Genomic DNA, 14117 nt, shown 5'->3' with positions numbered 1-14117 from the left:
AGCCAAAGCCTAAAACACGGTCAATTTCATAATATCTGTCACACTGTCTGTACCGAAACTGATTAATATGTTTGCACCACTAACTTATTAAACTTTCTTCTACCTTAAATTTCCCATTTCCTCTTATTTCAAAGATGTATCAACCTACCCAAAAGCCAGCATGGTTGAGAAAGTTTTCCTAGTAGGCCCACCAGTCTTAGAGAATTATGAATTGAGGAAGCTTAACTGGACATTTACAAATGTTTAAATCATATTTTTGCCCCCACTATAATACAATTTTTTACTAAAACAATGTTTAGTCCAGTTCAAGGGGTTTTGTTTTCCCTGAAACCAGCTCTTAAAACCCATAATTTTAATCAGCTATTTTCTCCTTCCTCCCCACCCCCATCTGAAACAACAGTTAATTTATAATATATTTTTTAAATTATCTTAAGGAATGCATCACAGTAGGGATGACCCCAGCAAGCGATCCCCATTTGCAGCTGCTCCCTCAAAGGAGCACTAGTCACACAGCACCTTCTCTGCAGAGAGGGGTGTCTTCTACAGAGCACAAGATTTCTCTGCACAACTCACCACTGTACATCAGCTCCCCAGTACTCCTCAGTCTCAGCTGAAAATGCATTAAATTAGAGAACATCTTTTCTCTCTCTGGTAATACTAAATCCAGTGGTTGAGAGGCAGTGCAGAGCATTAGGCTTTAAAATGGTTAGTGAACCATTTCTACAAAGGCAGTTTGTACCCTTCTTCCTCGAATAAGTTTTTCCAGATAATTCTATTTTAGAAGGAAGATAACATCCTTTAAAATCTCAGCAAATTAAATACAGGAAATAGGCTGGTTGCACCACCTCAGGACCAGCACAAGGCAGACTTCTGCCCCTAGATCCACATCCTTCCTTCCAAGAATTAAAATTGGCATTAATCGGTCCCTCACCCTCACTAGTCACCCAGCCCTCCAGCATCCTCTCCCTTCAGATCCCCAGCCTGGCTGTGAGAGGGACAGGCATGAAAGGAGCCCAAAATCCCAGAAGACCCGCTTGTTTTCTGGGAAAGGATGGGGCAGAGGAAGAGCGAGACCCATTTACCCAAACACCTCCATCCCCAAAGGTGTGACGCCCCTTCACAAGGGAGATACAACTGAACTGCCAAATGACCAGAACAGCACTTCTCATTCCTCTCTGCTACATACAGAAACACCACAAATACAGCGGAAGCCTGATATAAAACTCTTAATGGATTAGATTGCAAATTCATAATGAAGTGCTTGTAGGATCTATATTGTGTCTAAATCACTACATGTGGTATCACAAATAAACTAAATGTAAGAGTAACACAAAGAAGATGGTCTGCCGGTTTAAGTCCTTGCTTGCACTTGCAAGCAAAATTGACTCTTGATGCAGAGAGCAGTCTTGCAGGAATATAAATTGCCCCTGCAGAAGCAGTGAATATTTTTTCCATATAAAACAAACCAAACTTATTAAATGCATAAATATTCAAAGTTTCCACATTGTGTCACATTTGTGAAAGCCTGCACTGAACAGATCTTCATTTCAGTATTTAAATCCAGAGAAAATTTGGAAATTGTTTTAAATTATTCAAAACTATAAATAAAGGATGTTTCTTTAGTCTGTAATTCAAGTGGAATTGTTTTCCACTGCTGTCCTCATATTAAGTTGCAGATTTTATTGGAGTTAGCCTCTAACTTTTTGGCCTGTTTCAGCTGGTTTGGGTATAATAAATATAGATTTCAATTTCCCCATAGCCCAGTCTCACAGACCCTGTATCTTGCCCTACTAACACAAGGTAATGGATGGACAAGCTAGAGCATGTAAGAGAGGGGACAGAAGGTCTGCTTGTCAATCTTTGAGAGAGTTTCATTATGGTAAGACAACTGCTAATTTCTGTGTTGTCTCCTTTTTCCATAGTAGGAGATAGGCAGCACCACAGCTGAGAAACGGCCACAAGTTCTCCACGTGCTCTGCTGTGATTCAGCCCTAAAACCAGTCAAATTGACATGTGAACCAACAGAGGAGTCACCTGCACGCATCTGCAGCCTGTGCTAGCCGACTCTTTTCAACCTTTGTTTGCTACTGTGATTTGTTTTGTCCCTCACTGCTCGTCAGCTCACAAAGGCATCTTGAGTTTCACACCACACGCAGATTGTGAGCAATTATTATGGGACCTGTAAACCAGAAGGATTTGGTATGTCTTGCACTACAGTAAGATGAATGTCTGAAGGATCCCACAAGGTGACTCGAATCCAGCCCTCCCACTAATGTGATAAATGAATCCTGTGAATGAAGGTCACAGTGGCAAACGTTTTTGCCTATAGGAAGCTCTGGCACCACTGTATTCTTTCCATCTGCTGCACTCTACTTTTTCTTTTTTTAAAAAAGAAATCAGAAACAAATTTCAAAACTTTCTTGTCAGGGTTATAAGCCATACTGCAACAAAAACGTGCTAGACGGTTCCACATCTGAATCCTAAATTAAAGCACAAAGCAGTTAGTTTAGGACCCTCGCTGTGTAACTGTGCCAAGGGTCCAGCCCCTCGCTTGGCCCTGGGAAGGCAGGGCTGGCACTGCCCGGGCCCAGGAGGCTGGCAGCCTTTCTTCCCAGCCTGCTGCTTACAGCCACCACTGAAGGGTCCTCTCCCAGCAACTCTCTCCAACAGTTGAAGCACTCCTCAGGTTCATACATGCTGCTCCATGCTCATGCCTAGATGTGGCTGGAAATCTACTGTATCTACTATGCATCCACCATGGAAAGAATTTCAAAGAATCTGAAACTTAAGCTTCTTTCCTGAATGCTTGCTTGGCAGACTCACTCAGACTTTCATGGAAAAGGTTTTTCAGTCCTTGATGACCAAATGCTCAACAGTCTGGTTCTTGGGCTACTGAAAACATAAAGTTCAAATTTTCATCTCTTTAAAATAAACTTGGGTGGGGAAATCAAAACCAAAAACCCAAAAACATTTCCCCATATTTTGTCACAGACGGGAACTTTATCCCAAGAACATCTACTCAGGTAAAAAGTTATTTTTCTTCTAAAGATGTTCACCCAAAGACTGCCAGCCACCTTTCCTACCCCGTGCCCCAGGCAGCTTTGCAGTTGCTCAGTTTTATCATGACAGTTGTTTACTGAGTCAAAACCAGATGCCTATGGAGTTTGAAAAGGTGATTAGAAAAATGTTTGCTTTTTTCATCACAATTTTTTAACAATTTCTTTGTATCCTCTGCCTAATTAATCTTCTTATTTACTATGCTCTATTATCCCAAACTTTTTCAGTAAATATCCACCAGCCAAACCTATGAGTATTCCACGTGGAAAGATGGGAACATTTACTGACTACCGTACAATTATTCTCTAAAGTCGAAAGGGTTTCTTAATGTAGACTCACCAGCCACGATCAGTCTCTAGAGAAACAGCTGCTTTTAAGGTCTGGTTCACACTTCTCAGTACCACTCATAAGAAATAAACAAACAAAAAAAATTATTACAATGTATAAACAACGTGCAGCCTTTTGCACTTCTGAGTCTAAATAACAATTAATTTAAGGCGTTCCAAAACAAGCCCTCTCCTCTGTATGGTAAGCAGGAAAAAGGAGCAGTACAGACTTATGCTTTGGTCCATATTATTTTTCAAACTGCTTTTCAAAACAAGCCAACCATATGGACATAATTTATAAAAACTTGAGTCATACTGACACACACTATTCAGCACGACCTACCATAACAAATGAAAATCACTTTCAAACGAACATGAACTAGCTCTTTTGTTCCAAAAAGTGAGAGACAAGAAATTGTTTGCTTTTAAAACAACATTACCCAAATATCCTCCAGATTGAAATGTAGCTATTATCACACCTCATCATTACCTAATAACACAAAATAATTATGAAGTAATTTTAATTCAGATCTAAATGCTCCAGGAACAGTAAACAGTAAATAAAAATATATCTGAATAAATACATGAAAGACACAGATTGTGCAATTATTTCAGCAATTGCAGACTCAGACTAAACACTAAGCAAACATCTGTGCTTTTAATGCAGCCTGCCAACCCAGGAGGACCTAAAGGCCCAAATAAGGCTACAGAACAAAGACTGTCAACCTTGGAATCTGAAAATATGAATTTGAAACAGCTTCAAAGGGAACCAGACTCAGGTTTGACTTTCAAGAACACAGTTATCCACTCGAGTTGGTACTACATTCACTCCCTGGTCTGTGAGAATATATCAAATGGATCCCCAAGAGCAGCCACATTCCCATAAATGAGCTTTCACGAAACAACTGCCCGCAAATCCACTAGTCACTCCCTCCACAAACACCCAGCTCCAAAGATATGAGCAGCTACCCAGCCAGCAGCATCTGTGGGATTAACATGCATGTAAAATGTTTACAACGAGGTTCTGCAACCCTCCCACAGAATTTTATTGCGTGTCCTTTACTACACTAATACTGCATTCATCTATTTGAATACTTCTTTTCCCTTAATTCTATTAGTGGCAAGAAGGAGGAGGTTCATGCATATCCCAATTACGATGGGTTTCAAACATTTTTTCCGATCAAAGGAGCAAGCCCCCATGTCCTTGTCAGTTGTACAACTGTCTAGAATATCTCAGTCCTTAGATAGCTAGAAGGTAAAAATACAGGGTGAAAATGGTCTCCTTCTACATTAAAACAAGGTCCAAGGGACAGAAATATAGCACAGCCATATCGGCTTTTAGCAGGAGATATCTCAGGCATTGCAGCATTTTTGTACAGTAGGAGCAAGATAATTGTGATATGCCAGACTTTGCACCGTACTCTTTGCTGACATGGTACGCATGGCCTTTTCCAACAGTCTGAGGTTATTCAGTTCATTTTACTACTAGCGTGGGATTGCTCTTGACAGGTTTTTTTCCAGTACTTCATCCAGCTTAGTTTCAGATGCCCCTAGATAGAATGTGATTATTTTGCTTGGGAGATAATCCCCAAACTGAAGGGGTCTCAGTGTCTAAGGTGAAATTAAGCCCCAGGAACCCTAAGATAAATTCAACCTGTTTTTCTGCTTTTTTAAAATTTCCCCTAATCAGTCTTTCCCCTTGTAAGTATAAACTGATTGCACCCAATGCTTTCATGATAAAGCTTGCAATCCATTAGAAAGGCATCTGCGACCACAAAACTCGATGTACATATGACCTTTTAAGCCATCTGATCAAAATTATTCCAAGCCACTTTGGTTAATGTCAGGTCTGACCTGCAGACTAAGGATGCTCATTAAGTGACATACTCAACTGTACATGTTGATGTTTCTCTCTGAAGAGGGAGTGTATTTCTCAGAGGTCCTCTTCCATTCCCATGTGAATCATATGCTATGTCACACATTTTATCCGCAGCTGTCATCTGCTCTCACATTATAGCACGAGGAGACACAGTCGAGGATACAGCCACAGATGCATTAAAACATTCCCCTTAAGTCAGTTTGTGGGAAGACCTAAATCCTCCGTATTAACTAGCATTTTGTGGCTTATTATGTAAAGTAAGAAAATAATGTGAGGGCAGGGTACCGCAAACAAAGTATGGCATTAGGAACACAGAAAGAAGGCACTGCACTGGTTTATTACCATCCCTGTAAAATGATATGCCATTCTACTTAGCATCTTTATTTACCAAACTTTACATCAAATACATCAGACCAATCAACTACCTAACAGCATTTCTATATTAGTCCCCTTGAAAGACATAACTGATTTTCTGAGAACTCTAGCTCACACCACACAGATTTGTACTTTTTTCTCCCTCAGATAAGAGCTTAAAGCAAGCTGCCCGCGTCCAACCCAGTTACATAACTGCCTAAAATGTCATTAGCAAGTTAAGTGTTTATAGGGGTCACAGGATTCATAACGCAAAAACAATCTGCTCTGAGAGCTGGTCACTGTATAGCCTGGAAAGAAAGAGTTGCTGTCATTCTGCTTCATTTGCTAAGAAGGGCTCTTCTGCTTGGCTAAACCCTGAGCAGACTCAATTTAACTGTCTGGGCAGTTTCTTATCTCATCCAGCCATGTCCAAGGGACTTCATAATTTCCCAAAGCAAAAAAGGGCAGCCAATTAACTACTGTGAGGGACACCAAAATATCTTCCCAAAGTAAGGATTAAGAAATTCCCGAGGGAAGGTTTTGCATCTGAAAAAACCCCACAGCTGGGTTGGAAGCCTAGAAGGGAGCCAAGACTCCCCACAACCAGATCATCTTCTGCAAGCACAATACCCGAATGAAAATAAAGAACATAAAAGCCTCCACCACAAAGCCCTGAACATATTGCAAGAAGAGAGGAGCCTGTGGAGTTAACCCAAAGAGACAGAAAGGTAGATAACAGGATTATTGTGCAGTTTTTAATTTCTGTTTATCCCTGCCTTTGTAACAGTGTTGTCCCTTTTAAACTTCATAAATAAATATCTATATTTCCTTCTAGCTACTCTGGGGTACAGCTGATTTCCACTTACCACCAAAGCCTTCCAGGCAAGGCAGCCATTAAGACCTGGGCTGAAGTAGCCTCTGAGCACCCAGGGCTCCCACGCTCTTCTCTGAAGTGCTGTGCACACCCTCAACTAGGCTGTACTCGCCAGTGTGGGACACAGCAGCTCCTGGTCTACACTGAAAAGGTCTCAGGTGAGCCGTGCTGGCTGGGCACACTCCTGGGTAACAGCACAGAAGCAAGCGGAGTGCTTGCACCCCCAGCAGCCAGGCAGTTTGTAACAGGGAAACTGGAATAGGAAACTGGGCATGTAAATGAGGAATTTCCAACCTGTACAGCAAGAGCACAAGAGGAAAAGCCTAGATGGAACACCACACAAAAATGCTCATTAGGAGAGCTTGCCACAGCTGGAATGAAACACTGCAATCACACATAGCTGCTGATGAAGGCCACTTGACAGCTAAGAACCTCCCAAAGTAATAGCAGAATATAAAGCCAGCTGGCTGGAGTGGAATTTGCACACTCCCTCTAAACATAACAGGAGTTTGCACCACATTCACAGATTTTCAAAGAACTGTGAGTGCTAATACACAGCGGAGCACTCACTTGTAGCTTGCTGTTAAAGAAAAAAAGATCTTAAATGCAAACTATTCCCATCTCATTCTGAGATAGGAATACAGTAGGGTTCAAGCCTGCCCCAACACATTAGGTGTTGATTTGGATAAAGCAGAAGGCTAAGTTTCTGAGGCTCCACAGTGTTTGTGAAATCCCTTTCCTGCAGCCCTGCCATAGCGGTCTTCTTGCCATTTATGACTACCTCTGCATATTTTCAGGCTACCAGGTCAGCCAAAGCACTGGCCTAAAAAGCAAGATGTCACCACGTCCTTCCCCCTCCCAGTCTCACTTGTCCACAGGCCCTCCACATCCAGGGATGACTCTTCTGCGGCTGAGGATGTAGACACCCCTGCCTACTGCCCTCCCTAAGCCCAGCACAACAACTAGTGTAAAGCAGCTCATCCTTTGCTGCTTCTTAACTAACAGCTTTTCCTCCTTATCTTTCTGCCCCATGCTGCTCTGTGCAGCGATCTCCCACCTCCTCCAGTCACAGGGGAAGACAACCTGTCCCAAAAGCCAGAGCCAGCCCACGAGTTTGCAGCTGAACCACCCTGAAACACAGCTATTGCAGCTCAGGCTGCAATAAAGGTCACTTACTCCTCTGTGTCCCCAGGCAGCTGAGGCCACACTCTGAGAAATGAAAGCCAGGAAGAAATCGGTGTTTCCAAGTGATTGTCACTACACAGGGGTGCAGATTAACAATAACCAACTAACACCTAATAGAGCCACGTGAAATGAAAACAGGAAGAGAGGAGAATGAGGAACTTGCATAAATCAGAAAGAGACTAGAAGGACAGAGGATAGGAGGTGAATTTGTTTAATTAGCAAAACAGTCAGAAAAGCAGGGCTATGGAAAGCCTAACAGCAGCCCTTCACAATAGGAACGATCCCTCTCCAACCTGTCTGGGAAGCACCTCCCCTCTCACTGCAGCATCCACAGTACTCATTTCTTTTATCTAATTACCACCAACAGGCATCTGCTGCTGTTTGCATCCTCGCTCTAATGAGCAAAAGCAGCAGCCAGATTTGAGGAGGAACATGACTGCAGAGATTATTCTTCCTAAAGTTCACCAGAAGCACCTGCTCCTCGAGGAGACCCAGAACTGTCCCAAAATTGGGAACAGGAGGAGGGGGAACAGCATCAAAGAGATTAAAGGAAGAAGAGCTTTAAAAGGAGGCAGTGAAGGAGAAAGCGCAGCATCGACAGGTATATCCCAGGCTAAATGCTAATCCCCGCTGCTCAGCTGGAGGGGCTATTTTGGTGGGGACCAAAAGCAACTGCTGCCTTTTTTAAGACTGACAAATTCAAGCAGAGGTAAATTCACACACAACACAGTATGAAATTGTCTCTTCTAGTACACCACAAGGGAGCTATATCCTGTTCCCGATGTAAACACGGGACATGGTGCTCCAATTAGAGGTGGCTCTACCCCTTAATATAACTCGTAAGTGACATTTCTGGTTTACTGGCTTTAACAAAGTCTATTTAAGAAAGCTCCACAATGCACAAGGTGCTCTGGGAATAATCTGCCTCAAATAGCACAGAAGCAAAAAAAATGTTTAAAGTCACTCATTCAAAAAATCAGGTTTTTAGCTTCTTTGCAAAGACAGAACTAGAAAAAAAATATAAACCTGCCTTTTAAAAAATGTAGCAACTACCCCATAATTTCGTTCAAAATGTATATTGGCACATGTACGAAGCTTACTTACCTTGCAGGGAAAATAGAGCCCTCTAATGAATAAATACTTAGGAAAAGCTATCACTGACCCTGACAAAAAGGCACAGATGGTGAATTCAGTTCCAATGAGTCTGATAAAATGCAGCACAGAGTCAATAGATGGAATTATTCTTTTTCCATTTCACGTCATTTAGACCATCAGCCCTAGACAACAGATGTAAAACATTTGCCTCAAAAGACAATCACTTGTAATACATGCTAATAGGAAAACGCAGACTGAGGTTTTAGGATAAGAGAGAAGTATGGGATTTTCTCTTTTATTTTATTACAAGTACAAACTGAATAACCTGAGGTATTTCATCCATATTTTGAGGAGCTCCTACAGGCCTTGCAACTCCTATAGGAATTTGAGTCGCTGTTACCCTGGGTACGATTATTCCCATGCTTCTGGGAACTGTCAATCTCCCTCTCAATATTATAAAGATTTTCCATTTAGTACTTACCAAGTCCATTGCCATTAATTTCGTTGCCCAAGAGCCTTGCACAGCTAAGCTTGATGACAAGTACCAATCTAACATGCTTTGCCTGTATTCATCTCCTTCTAATCACAAAATCTAGTGGCAGTAGGGTCCACCAACTGTGCCAAGGCAAAGCCCTTTTAGCACCAGAGACCTAAACTCTGCAGCTATAAAACAGGAGGAGTTGCAGGGCTTGAACAAGAGAAGCGTGGCTACAAAACCTGCATCTGCCAAATGCACAAATACTAAAGGAGAGGTCTGGATGCCCTGTACTGTGATTTTCAAACACCCTTTTCTCTAATGCAGTTCAAGATAGCTAGCAAACACACTGCAGCAGTACCTGCACTGTGGGTATGGTCCAGTTCCACAAACAGTTACATGTGTCCGCAACTTCACCACCAGCAGTAAAGTTTCAATGTATTTCCAGCATCAGCACATTGTCTGGCAAAACTATCTTTCATCAAAAGCTTAAGGCAACCTTCTTCTTGTCAGCAACAAGTATGAAGTAAAAGCAGTTGAAACATCTCCCTCAGAACACAGCAACCCCCCCTCCTGCTGCACTGCAGAGCTGTCGGTTTGGGTTTTTAAACTTAGATATCGGACTGGTAATACTGGTAACAGACTTTTCTGTCCTGTCTCCTCAAGTCATGTTTACTCATCCAAAAAATAAAAAAGACTTGTGTTTATCGCCATGTCTCAAAATCTAGCTTGAAAATGTTTTCTATCTTGACTGGAATGTTTGCATAACACTCCTCTAAAGATGCTCTCAAACTTCACGCACACTCATAAAAGCTGTCAGAAAATGATGAAACTGTTCTAAGTGACAATCTGAAAAAATGCAGAGATTATCCTGCTTGGGCTGAACTGCTTTATTTCCAAAAGCGGATCATGGGCAGGAGACAGATTCTTTCCTGTGAGAAAGCAACAGGGGGGAAAAAAAGTGCAGATTATCTATCCCTCTCTATTCCCAAATGAGTGTGCTTAGCAAGAGCTGTCTCTGCGAGGTTATACCCAGCAGTGGCATTCCCCAATTCACATGCAGAAGATCCTCCACTCTCCCAGGAGAAAGAAGAGCTACTGGTGCAAATATTTGGTTTTGGGCTGCTGAACAGAAGCCCTTATTACTACCAACTCAAACCTGAAACAATAACACAAGCATGCTGGGAAGGAAATCCACTACACTGGGAATCCTCCTAAGTACTATCAAAATTATGAATGAAGCACAGGTATTTGCTCTTCTACAATGTAACCTGCTTCATAACCTTAAGTAGAATTTGGAGGACCACCATGGCAGAACACTGTTGTCTGGGCAGAGATGCCAAGAGAAGGTCAGCACCACCCCTGACTCCTGCTAAGCGCCTGATCCTTGGAAATGCACAGGTTGCTTAACACTGGGTAGTAAAATTACTTACATAGCGAGATGTTCATTACAGGGCTGGGTTCACTAAAATAATCTTTCTCTGAGCAGTGAATGCATCTCAACGGCAACAGTTGTGATTGCTGAATATAAGAAACATTTGCAATTACAGCTGGATTGCAGCCATGCCCTTTGGATATATTCTTCTCTGTGAAGGACAAGTCCGCTAATTAGAATTGCTACAGCTCTAAAATAACAAAAGTCTTTCAAGCAGAAGCTTCTGATGTTTTTAACTACTTCAGGCTTTTATTTGAATGCCTGTTCCACACTAACCACACAGTATGCAATTTGGATGCAAAACCACTAGTATCCTCTTTTTTTTGAGATATATTTAATATAGCTGAGGCCCTTTCTTCAAAGACAGTCACACACTGTAAAGCAGACGTTTCTCCAAAAGAAATAAGATCTATTATAAAAATAAAAATATAGAAAGTGTTCTTTACTTGGTTTGCAAATGGATCAGTATCTGAACTTTAAAGACCTTACCCACAAAGCTCCTCAGACACACCAACTTACTTAAGCATGTTAAGGTTTGACTGGCATGCAACAACCAGTCTATCACAGAGCTGCCTTCAGATCTCTGTTTTCAGTTGCTTCGATCAGCCTAGTTTGAGGGCAAAAGCTGATTTCCATTCCTGACATTCTGATTCTCTAACCGAGAAGATGTCACTAAAACTTTTTATTTTTTTAAAAAAGTGTTTTTAACAGAGCCAGTAGATGTTTTGCTGCCAACAGCCCACTCATTTAAAAAATATTTTGAAATATGCAAAATCCTAATTTTAAAATATTATTTCCTTCCTAATCTTGGGAAAAGTGTCTGGCTTACAGCAGGGTCACCCAGAGTCCTGTAGGCAATGTGACAGAGATGCTCGCTTGTCTTTCCTGTCACAAAGCAAACTCCTATTGATCTCTCCCCCACGATGAACTCCAGGTCCTTTCCAGCACCACTGCTTTCCAAGGGTCTTCTCCTTTCATGGAATATCTGTGTTTTGAATTATTTCCCCCCAAATGTGCCAGCCTGCATTTTTCCACTTGGAATCTCATTTTATTTCTCAAGTGTGTTTTTAAGCTCTCTAGAAACTTTCTCCCATTTACATTATTTCCCTGACTTGCCAAGCAGTGTTAGCAAATTAATTCCACTGCTGAGTTTAACCACCTCTGCAGTTCACCTCTGCCTTCACAGAGTAAGTGCTAAACAGCATACAGCATTTTATGAAATCAGTCCAGGTCAGGACTTCACAGTCACAGGCCAGTCAGTCTAGGAAGGAGGATCCCAAGCCTACAAGTCCGAGAGCCTCGGTAAAGAATCAGCTCTTATTTTCCTCAGCTGAGCCCTTACACCAAACCTGATCCCTGGATACTCCTCCCAGTCCTCCTCTTCCCTATCACTCTCCCCTACTCTTTTGCCCGAGCTGCCACTGAGCCCCATTCATCCCACAGCTCAGGGTAATACATACCCACATACGAGCCAACCTGATGGCTACAGCAAGAAGCTTCTGCCAGACTATCCCTGCACTACAATGCAGTTTCATTGAATCACAGAATGGTTTGGGTTGGAAGGGACATCAAAGGTCATTTAGTTCCACTCCCCTGCCATGGGCAGGGACACCTCCCACCAGCCCAGGTTGCTCAAAGCCTCATCCAGCCTGGCCTTGAACCCCTCCAGGGATGGGGCATCCACAGCTTCTCTGGGCAACCTGTTCCAGTGTCTCACCACCCTCATGGTGAAAAACTTCCTCCTAATATCTAATCTAAATCCACCCTCTTTCAGCTTAAAACCATTACCCCTCAGCCTGTCACTACCCTCCCTGATGAAGAGTCCCTCCCCATCTCTCCTGTAGCTCCCTTTAAGTACTTGAAGGCTGCTCTAAGGTCTCCCTGGAGACTTCTCTTCTCTAGGCTAAAGCCTAGCTCTCTCAGCCTGTCCTTGTATGGGAGGTGCTCCGGCCCTCTGATCGTCTTTGTGACCCTCCTCTGGACCCACTCTAACAGGTCCTTCTTGTGCTGAAGATTCCAGAGCTGGACGCAGTTTCATCCTTTCCTAGAGAGAGCAAGCACTTCATCACCTAGTTGTGTAATTTGATCTAAAGTTTTGATCAAATCTTCTGGCAGAATTTGTCCTTTATAAACTGATGCTGTTTATTGCTCCATGATCTTCTCCAGACTTCCCTTCCCAGCTCAGAGCCAAGAAACTGTCTCAGTGTTACAGAGCTATACATATTTCATGACTCTGAGGGCTGTTGATTTTATTTCCCTATTCCCACCCACCCCCCTCCCAACTCCCCCCGCCAAGATCTTCCTTTCTGAGCACCTCTTCCTTCTTTTCACCCAATTCTCATCTGGCTCCGTACATTATGTGTGGTTTAACACTCATTTCTGAGATGTGGCTGCACAATGCTATTTTTTTTTTCATGTTTCTGAGAGGACTGTTGATGTTACTGGGTTATAGATCATCCAAGGGCCTGTTAACAGCTGCTTTGAAGCTCCTGTATTTAAGGGAAAAAACCATCCCTTGGCCTGTGTGAAGGGAGGAAATCCAGATCACTCGTAGCTCGTCTGAGCTAACTCTGCTAAGCCACTGCCGGAGGGGGGGGCACCACCCCCAGGTCCCCCCAGGAGGAGGCGATGCCTCCCCCACCACATCCCTGTCCCTCCGGGCAAGGCACCACTGGGAGCTGCTGCGGGCTCATCCAGGAGCTAACCATTTTTCTAGGTATTTTTCTATAGATAGGGCAGTGAAACAGCCCAGAGCCTTCTTCCCACACAGTACGCGTTGTTCAAACACTGGCTCATGCAGTTGGCAAACGGAGATTTTCTGGTACAGAGTTTTCCCTAGTTTCTCCCTCAGATCAGTTCACGATGTAACTACACTTGGAGACAGTGATAACTTTTACTACTTTCCACTGCACTGCGGATTTTTTAATTATTTTTTTAAGTTGGTTAAAACTTATTTTATGTGTGCAGGAAAGACTCTAAAATGTAAACTTTTACACTCTACAAAGTCTGTTCTCACAGTGCACATAAATCCTCCTGATGACAATGAGTGTTATTGTTCACGTACTTAAAGTGACCTTGTTTAGCAGGTTAAAAGTGCTTTCAAAAAAAAATACACTGAGCCGTTAGAGAAATTACAAACACTGCAAAGGAAGATTCCAGGAGTAATGTCACAAAATACTCACACAACTTTAGTACTAATTAAGTGTATCTCATTCTGAGTGTCAGGTTGGTACGATACCTATGCCGCATTTTTATTTTTCTTGATTAACAGGGTCATGAAAGACTGTTCAATGCCAATAATGGTCTGTGTTAACCACAGGGAGCACCACTCCGTTCTTTCCTTGCCAGTCGTGGCTCTGCTGAAAACAAAAACCATTTGCATGTCTCAGCCCTGAATGTCTCCTCTTGCCAAGACTCATTTATGAGTTTAAATAAAT

This window comes from Pterocles gutturalis, unplaced genomic scaffold (assembly GCF_000699245.1).
Source record: "Pterocles gutturalis isolate BGI_N339 unplaced genomic scaffold, ASM69924v1 scaffold2906, whole genome shotgun sequence".
NCBI lineage: Eukaryota > Metazoa > Chordata > Aves > Pterocliformes > Pteroclidae > Pterocles > Pterocles gutturalis.
The sequence above is the reverse complement of the archived record's forward strand: the minus strand, read 5'-3'. Positions refer to the sequence as shown.